This window comes from Myotis myotis, unplaced genomic scaffold (genome assembly GCF_014108235.1).
Source record: "Myotis myotis isolate mMyoMyo1 unplaced genomic scaffold, mMyoMyo1.p scaffold_m19_p_9, whole genome shotgun sequence".
Taxonomy (NCBI): Eukaryota; Metazoa; Chordata; class Mammalia; order Chiroptera; family Vespertilionidae; genus Myotis; species Myotis myotis.
In genome coordinates, this window is record NW_023416401.1 from 40119379 (window position 1) to 40131959 (window position 12581).

At 39.2% G+C, this 12581-nt stretch overlaps 1 long non-coding RNA gene across 2 annotated transcripts in view; it reads right to left on the reverse strand.

The window, feature by feature from the left end:
* The window catches only part of LOC118662905, a 39457-nt gene extending 27417 nt beyond the window's left edge, over positions 1 to 12040 (reverse strand). For both annotated transcript variants that reach the window (XR_004969924.1, XR_004969923.1), the window contains exon 1: positions 11915 to 12040. This is a non-coding gene — a long non-coding RNA (uncharacterized LOC118662905). The remainder of the gene's footprint in view (positions 1 to 11914) is intronic.
* Between the last annotated feature and the right edge of the window lie 541 nt (positions 12041 to 12581).

Sequence of the window (12581 nt, forward strand, 5' to 3'; positions counted from 1 at the left end):
TTGAAATCCTTTATTGGGAAAAGGAAAAAAGTTCTCAGATGCATCATTTTTTAATTTAAAAGTAAAGAATCTGATCAGACCTTGAGATGAGTTCATTAGGCTTTCTCAACTAATATTATCTATGCTGAAGTCTCTTAAATGAACATTTTATTGGCACATTTTATTTTATTTTTCAAGGGTGTAGACTGTGCCTAGTTTATCTTTGGCAGCAGCACCTAGCACCATAATAAATATTTAATAAATGCACATCAGTCTGTAGGAAGCAATTTGGCAAAGTACAGAAGTCTTTGACTAAGAATCCTGAGTCCAGAGTTCAAGTTTCAGCTCTACTACTAATACACTATAGAATTTCCACAAATCCCTTGGCTTTAATTTTTCTCTTCTGAGGATGAGCATATGGGTGTTAATCACCTCTTTAATAACATTCAGGTTATTTTAAAAACCTATCACAATTTATGAAGTTGTAACTTTTATGTTATTCTAATGATGAGCTACTTCTTAAAAAAGAAAAAATATGGACACATTTATATTTTACCTTTTTCAAAATCTGTACTGCTTTTTAAAAGACATTGTGGCATAATTCAAAGAGTTCTATAACTGTGTTCTAAAGGCAGATTTGCTACTAATTGTTGTGGGGCATTTGGCTAACTCATTTCACATTTATAGGAATCAATTCCCTTATCTATAAATGAGAGTATTAGGTTATATTAATTTAAAGATGTTTCCTACTCAATTCCTAAGATCTATTTCACTCCTAATAGTCAGTGGTTCTCAACCTTCTGGCCCTTTAAATACAGTTCCTCATGTTGTGACCCAACCATAAAATTATTTTTGTTGATACTTCATAACTGTAATGTTGCTACTGTTATGAATTGTAATGTAAATATCTGATATGCAGGATGGTCTTAGGCGACCCCTGTGAAAGGGTCGTTCGACCCCCAAAGGGTCATGCGACCCACAGGTTGAGAACCGCTGGTCTAGAATGTTTCTAGGTGACACTTTAAAGTGTCTGACTTTTTTTTCTGATTACAGTATTAATATTCATTTTAAGATGTTCCAAGACTATCCAGGGGCCCTCACGACAGAAACAACCGGACGGACGACCAAATAGCAGGCTGCATGGAGTGACCAGGCCAGCAAGGGGTTAGTGAGGGACGACCAAACAACTGAACAGCAGGCTGTGTGGGGCGATCAGGCCGGCGGGGGAGTGGGGGGCAGTTGGGGGTGATCAAGCAGGCAGGCAGGTGAGCAGTTAGGAGCCAGCAGTCCCGGATTGTGAGAGAGATGTCTGACTGCCGGATTAGGCCCAGTTGGGCCTAAACCAGCAGTCGGACAACCCCTGAGGGGTCCCGGATTGAAAAGGGTGCAGGCTGGGCTGAGGGGACCCCCCTTCCCATGCACGAATTTCATGCCCCAGGCCTCTAGTATAAATATATTAAGTAAAAAGTTAAGAGTCCTTCATAATGCTATTCCTTGGAGATTAGTATTTAGAGCTTATTATATAATCTTTCCAATTTCTCGCTGGTATACTTAGATGTATTATTCTTTTTTTTTTTTTAATTAAATCTTTATTGTTCAGATTATTACATTTGTTCCTCTTTTTTTCCCCCCCATAACTCCCCTCCTCCCAGCTCCCGCCCCACCCTCCGCCCTCACTCCCCACCCACTGTCCTCTTCCATAGGTGCACGATTTTTGTCCAGTCTCTTCCCGCATCTCCCACACCCCTTTCCCCCCCAAGAATAGTCAGTCCATTCCCTTTCTATGTCCCTGATTCTATTATGATCACCAGATTATTTATTCACTTGATTCTTAGATTCACTTGTTGATAGATGCATATTTGTTGTTCATAATTTGTATCTTTACCTTTTTTTTTCTTCTTCCTCTTCTTAAAGGATACCTTTCAGCATTTCATATAATACTGGTTTGGTGGTGATGAACTCCTTTAGCTTTTCCTTATCTGTGAAGCTCTTTATCTGACCTTCCGTTCTGAATGATAGCTTTGCTGGATAAAGTAATCTTGGTTGTAGGTTCTTGGTATTCATCACTTTGAATATTTCTTGCCATTCCCTTCTGGCCTGCAAAGTTTCTGTTGAGAAATCAGCTGACAGTCGTATGGGTATTCCCTTGTAGGTAACTGGGTTTCTTTCTCTTGCTGCTTTTAAGATTCTCTCTTTGTCTTTTGCTCTTGGCATTTTAATGATGATGTGTCTTGGTGTGGTCCTCTTTGGATTCCTTTTGTTTGGGGTTCTCTGCGCTTCCTGGACCTGTAGGTCTATTTCTTTCACCAGGTGGGGGAAGTTTTCTGTCATTATTTCTTTAAATAGGTTTTCAATATCTTGCTCTCTCTCATCCTCTGGCACCCCTATAATTCTGATGTTGGTGCGCTTGAAGCTGTCCCAGAGGCTCCTTACACTATCTTCATATTTTCGGATTCTTTTTTCATTTTGCTTTTCTGGTTGGGTGTTTTTTGCTTCTTCGCATTTCGAATCTTTGACTTGATTCTTGCTCTCCTCTGGTCTGCTGTTGGGTGTCTGTATAATATTCTTTATTTCAGTCAGTGTATGCTTAATTTCTAGTTGGTTCTTTATCACAACATCGAGGGTCTCATTAGATTTCTTGAGGATCTCACTACATTTATCGGCGGTCTCACCAGTCTTTTCGAGGGCCTTACTAAGTTTATCGGCAGCTTCTAGACAGTTCTTAAGAGACCTTAAAAGTGTGGTTCTGAACTCAATATCCTCCATTGACAGTTTTGTCCTGTTTCTTTGTCTCCGCATTTTTTATGCTTTCTTGATGCACCCCCTAGTGGTCTTTGTCCGCAGTCTTGTTGCCTTTAAGCCTTGATTGATGTCGGCAATACCGGGGTGATTTGACCTCCAGGCTAACTGGCTAGGAGAGTCTGCTGTGTCTGTAGTGGGAGGGCTTCTGTGCTGGATCTCTAGGGCGGTGCTAATCTAGCGTTTGCCTGAGGCTATCCGGCAAATGGCTCTGAGCAGGGCTTGGGCGGGGCGGGTCCCCGGGGATCTACAGGGCGGGCGGAACAAGCAGTTATGGCGACTCTCAGTTCCTTCCCCAGGGGCTCTGCCTCTCAGAGCCCCAGCAATGGCTGCAAACCTCGGAGAGAAAGCTGCCTTCGAGTTCCGACCGAAGCCAGACAGTCCTGCTTCTCCCGTTTGAGTCTCGGTCCCCAGAGACTCGCCCGGATCTGGAGCTCAGAGTCTGAAACTCCCTCCCGATTGAAAACAACAACCGCGCCCTCCGCTGCCAGCCCGCTCCGCGCGCACACTCCGCACCTGAGTATTTCACTTCAGCACTGCGCCTCCTCTGAGTCTGGGTATGATATTCTCTTTCCTCCTAGTTGTAGAATTTCCACTCAGCCAGCCTTCCCGTGGTTCTGGGTGATGTCCGTTCTGTCCTTTAGTTATATCTCTGAAGTGGTTGTTTGAGGCAGCGATCTCCGGTGTTAACCTATGCCGCCATCTTGGTTTCTCCCCCAGATGTATTATTCTTACCATTATTTTACAAAATTAGGGGCATGTCATACATATTTTTATGACATTTGTTTTTTTCATTTAATAAAATGTAATGAACATCTTTCAACTGGATACATACAGCTCTGTCTCATTCTTTTTCATGATTCTTTTCCACTGAATGGATCTATCCAATGTATTTATCTTTCTCCTATTGAACATTTAAATTGTTTTTAAATTTCTATAATGGGAATCCTGGATCACCTATAGGTACCTTAGGTCATCTATTTTTGTACAACTTTAGAAGTATATCTTGAAGGTAAATTCCTAAAAATGGACTTTATGGGTGAAATGGAATTGTTTCATATGTAGAGCCACATTGCTCCCCAAAGAAGTGTTAACAATTTACATTTACACAATGTATGATATGAGGACACTATGTGATGCGAAGCATGCTAATTCAGGTGTACCCTGTGGCAAGAATTGGGCAGCCTTATTATCTAGTTTGGGCCTTATTTCAAAATAAATCTAGACTAGTGGTGACCTAAAAAAGAAAATACCCCAATTCAAGTCTGGTTGGTCTTTCATCAGATATAACGCAAGTACTCCCAGAAAGCAGAATTTAACATGTATAGAAATAACAGACAGGTAAGTTCTCACTCAATAAAAAAAATTAAACTTTCTAGCATCAGCATTTTCCCACTAAAAAGTGCATTGTTGGCCGGTGTTGCTTGGTGGTTACAGCGTTGGCATCGGCCAACACACCTAAGGGTCGCAGGTTTGATTCTCAGTCAAGGGCACATATCTGGGTTGTAGGTTTCATTCGCAGCCCTGGTGGGGGCATATGCGGGAGGCAACCAATCAAAGTGTCTCTCTCACATCAATGTTTCTGTCTCCCTTTCTCTCTCTTTGCCTCTCTCCCTCCCTCCCTTACACTCTCTCTAAAAAAGTGCATTGCTTTTTAACTAGTGATTAACCAATCACTATATTATAAATGGTGATCAATAAAAGGCTGGATGACCTTTTGTCAAATAAGTAATTATATCTGATGATCTCTAAAGTTTCCTTTGGATTTGAAGGCTCAAGGACACCCAGATTGGAAAGATAAAAATTGAGGTTAAATCTTCTCACAGGCACTTACCTCCCTAGACTTTGTTTCATATCAAAATAACAATTTTTGTGTCTTCTCTATCCTACTTATTTGAATATTTCATTAGGTTAACTTTTGTAAGTTTAAATAACTACTTCTTTAGAGCTCAAGGTTAATATTTCTACTTCCATTCAATTATCCAACAAATATTTATTGAGCCCCAACTATGTGCCCAGCAGAGTACTAATTGAGATGAACAAAAGAGACAATGAACAAAACAGACCATTCCCGCTTTTTTGGAAGTTCTAGAGTATGCATGTAAACAGGCTCTCTTTGCAGGCAGCCATAAAATATTTATTTTAACTGACTATAAAATTAATCAGAGGCTGTCCAGTAATTCTGAAGATGTTTATTAAGAAAATCAGAAACATGTGATTAATATTTTTTTAAACCATTTTTTTAGTAGACATGAAGCAAAACAGAAAGCAGAAACAATTACCTGAACATTTGCATAAAGGTAAGAGCCAAAGTAATTATCTAATCTAAAACTAAAACAAAAACACATTTACTCTGATTGTCTAGGAAATTGCATCTGTGTTCCCTCTTCACCTATGGGTCTCCATGGGCTCAAATTTTAAGATTAGAAACCTCTGAATACTCTAAGAACATGACTTCTCTGGCCCCAAGCCCAAGGGCATATTTTCTCAGACAAAAAGGCTACAGAAACAAGAGAAGATAAAAGTCCACAGGATGGTTTGGTTTGAACTGTATGTGTTTATGAACAAAAGTGCCAAATAGACCACATGTGTCATGAGGGAAAATACCATAAAGAGATTTCCCTAAGAAATCCCGGAGCCAAAACTCTTTCTTAGGTATAAATATTATCTCCGGGCACATTCCTCTCCTGTCATGCATGCATGAGCGGAATGCTTCCTGTTGAAAGCGCATTCTGAAAACGAGACGCGGCCCCACAGTGAGCCTCGCTTCCCAGGAAGGCAGGACAGAGTAAACAAAACAATCCTCATTTTCAGTTATATTTCTTTATTTTAGGTAGGATCTAGAATGTTCAGGAAATAGAACTTGAGAAATTTTGGCCCTTTGAAATACAGCTACACCAGTTAAACCTGGCCAAAGTTTCTTTTTCTTTTTTTAATCTTTTAAAAAACTCAGGAGCTTAAAAAAAAATCAGTGAACTATTTCTGTACAAGGTTCCCAACCTGATATTCAGTGGCAACCATTACCTTTTACCCCACAATACAAATGTTTCCCTGATTATATGTAACTAACCGGTAAAGCCACATGGGCAGACATGATCCTTTCCTATAGCTTGTTTGGAGCTTAACCCATTTGATGTGTCTTTTTTACCTTAGGCATTAATTCCTCTCTCCTTATCCTCCTCAAATGAGAGCTCTGTGTCATGACATAGAATGTACACTTTGACATTTTTAGGTGGCAATAAATAAAATTGCCAATTTTGGACCATTTTTTACTTATTAAAATAGCAATTTCACCCAGTTTAACTCAAGCAAGATCTCTCTTCATTTGTAACATGATGATGTCCCAGATGAGCGCAAAGATCCTAGGTATAATACTTTATGATTCTAAGAGTTACACAGGATCAAGTTCATACACAGATACACAGAGGCATGCATAGGTGCCATCTGCTATTGTAATTTTGCTACAGAAGGAAAAATATTCCATTTAACAAGTATTCATTGAACACCTACCTTGGACAAGGCCTTATTAAGTAGGAATGTTTATGATATCCAAATGCTAGAGCTTATTGGGCTATTTAGGGAGAAAAAATTCTAAAATATTTTTTGGACTTGAATTTGTTGAGCTTTAAACCAGATTTAACTTTGTATATGTCAAGTGCTTGGTCATGCTTAGGAATTCAAAGAGTAGTAGTTAATAATTACAGTCATAATTTTCTCCCAATGCCCTCTGGGTCCCTGGGCTGAGTCTATGAATGAAAAGGAACAAGCTGCACCACCAGCATTTCCCAACTTCTTTCAAGCACTCACTTAATTATAAAGGGTAATTTATTAAATTATAAATGTGCCAGATTCTCCCTGAGTAGCTGCTCATTCTTATGAATAAGCAATAAACCACCAGTGCATTAACTCTTTAGGCAATAAATCTTCATTCCGCAAACATTGTCTGGGTTTTTACTATGTCAAGCACTGTTTGGGCTAGGATTTGAGATATGAAAATAAAAAGTCCCTCTCTTCAAGAAACTCACATCCTATTGAGCAAAACAGACAAGTAAACAAATACTCACACTGCCATGTAACAAGTATGTGCAAAGTACTATAATGACACAGTACGGAAGGAGAGAGGCATTGGACACATATACACTTACTTCACAAGGAAGGTGACATCTAAATTGGAAATTGACGATTTAAAAAAAGTTCACCACATATCAGGGGTGTGGGGAGTGGGGTGGGGACTGAATACTACAGGCTAATTAAACAGGATGTGCAAAGCATGAACACCTGAAAGAATATTCTATACTCAGAGAAAGGTGGGAACACCTACATAAAGGATATACAGTATGAGGCAAATATATTAAACGAAATAAGTCTAATAAGGTAGACTGGGACTAGCTTTTGTAGTCCTAAAGGCCAGCTAAAGAATATTAACTGTTTTGTATATAACAGAAAGCCACTGAGGGGCCTTTAAGCAAGAGAGTAGCATAATCAGATTTTTAAAATTATCAAATGACAGTTTGAAATGGAGTAAGTTGGCATCATCAAGCTCAGCTAAAAGGCCATTCTAACATTATGGAAAATAGATGAGGAAGGACTAAATGTAATAGAGTAAAACATTCAAAACTACCACCGATGAGCACCCAGAAACTTAAAATCATTCATGTGTTTCATTCAATCCTGAGTTTGATCTATTCACAAATTGATCAGTTTGAATCTGTGTAATGTCAAAACAACTGATTTAACTGATTTTTTCCAACATATTGGCCAGTTTTTGTGGCACAGCAAAAAGATGATTATCTGTTCATTAACTGCCATAAAATCATTCAGGCTAGGAGACAAAAAGCAAATTTTTAGCTAATGGAGAGGTTTTTATAATAAAGTGGAGACCTAAAGTGCATTTGTTCTAGGTGAGAAAAAAATCCTAAAATCACATTTAATTCTTCCTGCTTGAGCATGGCCAGCATAGCTCAGTGTCGACCTATGAACCAAGAGGTCAACATGTCACGGTTCAATTCCTGGTCAGAGTGCCCAAGTTGCGGGCTCGATCCTAGTGTGGGGTGTGCAGGAGGCAGCCGATCAATGATTCTCTCTCATTATTGATGCTTCTATCTCTCTCTCTCCCCCTTCATCTCTGAAACCAATAAAAAGATATTTTTTAAAAAGTCTTCCTGCTTGGGTATTACATTAACTTATTAAATTAACTTTTAATATTTTATGTAGAGAGGAAACTGTTTGCAAGACTACTCTAACAGTAGAGAAACGAAAATTCAGAATTTAATCTTTCAGGTAAATAATCCTTAGCAACAACAGTGCCATCTCCCTATGTTTTTGCTTAGATTAATTTTAAGATTTATTTTCCTTATTTGGAACATGCCTATAAGTGGCATGCCACAAGCAAGTGAGGGTATAGCAAACCTGAGAGTCAGCATTTGCTACAGATAATCCACAGATGCATTATATACATAATGAAAATAAAATTTTATTCTTTTTTCCTAGAGCTACAAGGTTGGTCCCTTCGTTATTTTTATTTTATTTATATTTTTATTGATTTCAGAGAGGAAAGGAGAGGGAGAGGGAGACAGAAACATCAATGATATGAGAGAATCACTGATTGGCTGCCTCCTGCATGCCCAACTAGGAATCAAGCCCACAACCCAGGCATGTGCCCTAATCAGGAATCCAGCCATGATCTACTGGTTCGTGAGTTGACGCTCAACCACTGAGCCACGCTGGCAGTGCTAAAAATTTATTCTTGATTTCTAAATATTAGGTAACTGGTTGGTAGCAATCTCATTTAGTTATTATCTAACTATATTGAATGTAAGGACTGAGGTAGTGAAATGAAACAAGTAGATTAGCTGCACTCTTAGGAACTGTGAATCAAAGGAACCTGCTTCTCATGGTCCACGGCCTGAGTGAAAGAGAGCCCTTGGAGTTCTACCTTTATCCTGCCGAGAAGAAAATTAGAGATGGTTGCCCAAGAGATGGATAAAGACACGGCCTGAGGTCACAGGGTTAAATTCTAACACAGTGAATAAAAAGGAAGAAAAAAATGGGCACCTATATAAGCGAATCAGCAAATTTTGAATAATATCAAGATCTTGTCTTTTCATTCTTTTAACAGTGTCTTTTGCAAAGCAAAAGTTTTGAATTTTGATGAAGTCCAAGTTATCAGTTGTTTCTTTTATAAATTACACTTTCAGTGTTATTATCTCAGAACTCTTTGCCTAACCTCGGGTCATGAATATTCTTGCCTATATTTTCATCTAAAAGTTTTATGGTTTTACAATTTATATTTAGAGTTATGATCCATTTTGATTTAATTTTTGTGTAAGGTATGAGGTTAGGGTGAAGGTTAATTATTTTATATATCCAATTGGTCCAACACTATTTGCTGAAATGATGATCCTTTATCCATTGAATTGTCTTAGCAGCTTTTCCATAATATAGATCCCTTTACCCTCCCTACATGACATTGTATTTGTCTTGTGTATTATATCTACGTATGTTAACCCTCAGTCCAATTTCTGTCTACTTTTATCTCATTTCACTATGAGAATCTTATTTATTTGAATGAATGCTTTTCACACCTTTTAAATATCTCTTTAAAAATGCAAGCTCTTCTCCACTCCCCACTCTGGCAGGGGGTAGTTAGAGGGGGATGGCAGTATATTAGTTAAGTGTCTTTAGTTATATGTACAGAAGCTGATTTTGATTAACTTAAGTAAAGGACATGATATTGGGAGGAGACAGGTGAGTTCACTGAATTAAATAGAAGAAAGAGGTGAACAATTGTTCCTCAGAAAGGGCAGGGAGCTGAGAAGACTTAGGTTGTGCCGGGAGCCGGTCCATCCTTGCTGCTTGACACAGTCGCTGCAGGGAAGAAACATCTGCACAGCATATGTTTCAAGGGACCTGGCGTATATGGCATACTGTTCTTAATATGTTTGCTCCCCTTAGCGCTATGTGTTTTAACTAAGGTCACCTCTCTGAGAAAGGTTGTTTCCCCAGGTAGGGATTTTCCCCTTAAGTTAGGGAGGGAATAAAACCCCTTAACTAAGTGCCAGGTGGGTAGTTAATCACTTTAACTACAAACAATCACACTTAATCTTTACTCCCTGGAATGAAGATAAGAAACGCCCTAACCTTTGGAATAGAGATTAATAGGATTGGAATCAACTGGTATAAATACAGATGTAACAAGACAACAGGACAAAGAACCTAGAGACAGAACCTGGCTACAGAACCTGGATAGAACATGGCAAGAGAACCTGACTAGAACCTGGTGACTGAACCTGGCTGGAGAACCTAGCGAGGGAACATGGCTACAGAACCTGGCTGGAGAACCTAGCAGGAGAACATGGATACAGAACCTGGCAAAAGATCCTGGACAGAACCTGGCTACAGAACTTGGCTGGAGAACCTGGATAGAACCTGGTCACAGAACCTGGCCTCAGAACCTGGCAACCGAACCTGGCTGGAGAACCTAGCGAGAGAACATGGCTACAGAACCTGGCAAGAGAACCGAATCAGAACTTGGCTACAGATCCTAACCAGAACTTGGCTAGAGATCCTGGTTAGGCTGCTGATCAACTGAACGCTGCCTCCGTGCCATTCCTTCTTCGTTGACTCCGTCCACACCTTTGGGGACCCCTGGACCTGCTGGGGTTGGACCCCAGCAAGGTTGTCAACAATGGGAACTTACGGAATTTCTCCGAGTTCTACCATTGAGTAACTTAGTATAATTGATTACCTACCCTGCAGAATCTCTACTCTAGAGTCAGAGAGAATCTAGTTGGCCCAGCATAGACCACTGGCCCACTCTAGTGCCTATGAAGAAAGATGTACTATGATTGGCAGCCCCACCAGGAACATACAGAAAGGTTAAAGAGTAATTCTTTGAAAATAAAAAATATATTTACTTGGGAGAAATGGTACATGGCAGATTTACATTGAAAACTTTATCAGAAAATGTTATTGTTTTTGCTTTAATTATCAAATATATATTAAAGAACTGAAAGAATAAGAATTGTCTATTACGTTTACCTAGATATTTGCCATTATATTGCTTTGCCTTCATTTTTTTTTTTTAAGAGAAGTAAGTCTTTATTAGTTGCTTTTTGGTGATTAGTCAAAAATGCCAAATCTCAGATCCTCGTTTAACTACTCCAACTCTTACAAGGAGACTTGACTTGGGGTGATAAACATGCAATACAATTTATAGATGATGTATTGTAGATTTCATAGCTGAAACCTATATAATTTTATTAACCAATGTCACCTCAATGAATTCAATTATAAAAATAAAAATAAGCTAAGAACTTGAATAGACATTTCTCCAAAGAAGATATGCAAATGGCCAACAATTATATGAAACATCACTAATCATCAGGGAAATGCAAATCAAAACCACAATGAGATATCACCTCAAACATGTCAGGTTGCCTATTATCAAAAAACAAAACAAAACATAAGACAACAAGCATTGGCAAGGATGTGGAGAAAATGGAATGCTTATACACTGTTGAGAGAAATGCAAAATGGTATAGCCACTGTGGAAACAGTATGGAGTTTCCTCAAGAAATTAAAAATAGAACTACCATATGATCCAGAAATTTCATTTCTGAGTTTTTATCCCCCTCACCAGAATGAAATCAGGATCTCCCACTTTTCACAATAGCTAAATTGTGAAATAGTTTAAATGTCCATTGACACATTAATAGATTAAAAAAAAATGTGGTATATACATACAATGAAATACTATTCAATCATTAAAAATAGGAAATTCTGCAATATGTGACAACATGGATGAACTCTGAAGACATTATGCTAAGCTCAACAAGCCAGCCACAGGAAAAAAAATACTGCATGATTCTATTTCTATGGATTCACATAAATTCACCATCAAATTCATAGAATCAAAGGATGGAATGGCAGTGCCCTAGCTGTTTTGGGTTTTCTTCCCAGACTGCCGCTTTCTCTATGATCTTTCTGGTATTCCTGGTGTCCTGGGGCCCCCTTTTCAAATTTCTGAAAAAGAACCTGGACTTCTCTCCACACTTCCTGAGATTGGCCCCTCCTTGAGGCCAAGCATGGGGACAACAGAGAGAGAGCGAGAGAGAGAACAGCAACAGGGATTCACCTCAGCCTTTTGGGACCACAGCTGCTTCAACATAGAGAAATGTTCTCTTCCCTGTTTTAGGTGCTGGGGGCCCCAGCTGTTGCTGCTCTTCTTGCTGCCACTGCCACTACCGTGGCATGACTGCCTAAGGACGATGCACAAGAGAATAGAAAAGAGTCAAAGGAGGAAACGGCAGAACAGGACTCCCCCTCCCCCACGTTTCTCTACGCTTTAGCTGATCCCTCTCCTATTCCTCAAGCCAGAACTAGAGGTTTTCTCCTGGATCAGTCATCATGCCTATGCCTGCTTCTTGATTTGGGGCTACCTTAAGTTCAAACTGGAAATTACCAGAGGACAAAAAATGGTAATCTCACCCTATTTGGTGGTGTTTTGAATTCTTTTCTTGTGCCATCTGCTTGCTACTATTTACTTTTCAGAGTCCTCAAGTATCTGTTCCATGTGTTCTGTCCAGGTTTTATAACTATATTTGGGGGGGGGGGGGAAGGGGGAGGTAGAGACAAGATGAAATGTTCTTGCTCCATCTTATTTGGAACCAGAAACTTAATAGACATTCGTTAAAATTATGCCTGCACTTTCAAAGAATTGAAATTGTTGATTGCTTCCATTAAGCTGTTATTTGGTTTCTCCATTTGTCTAACTATATGTAACCCCATTCAACTAGATGTGA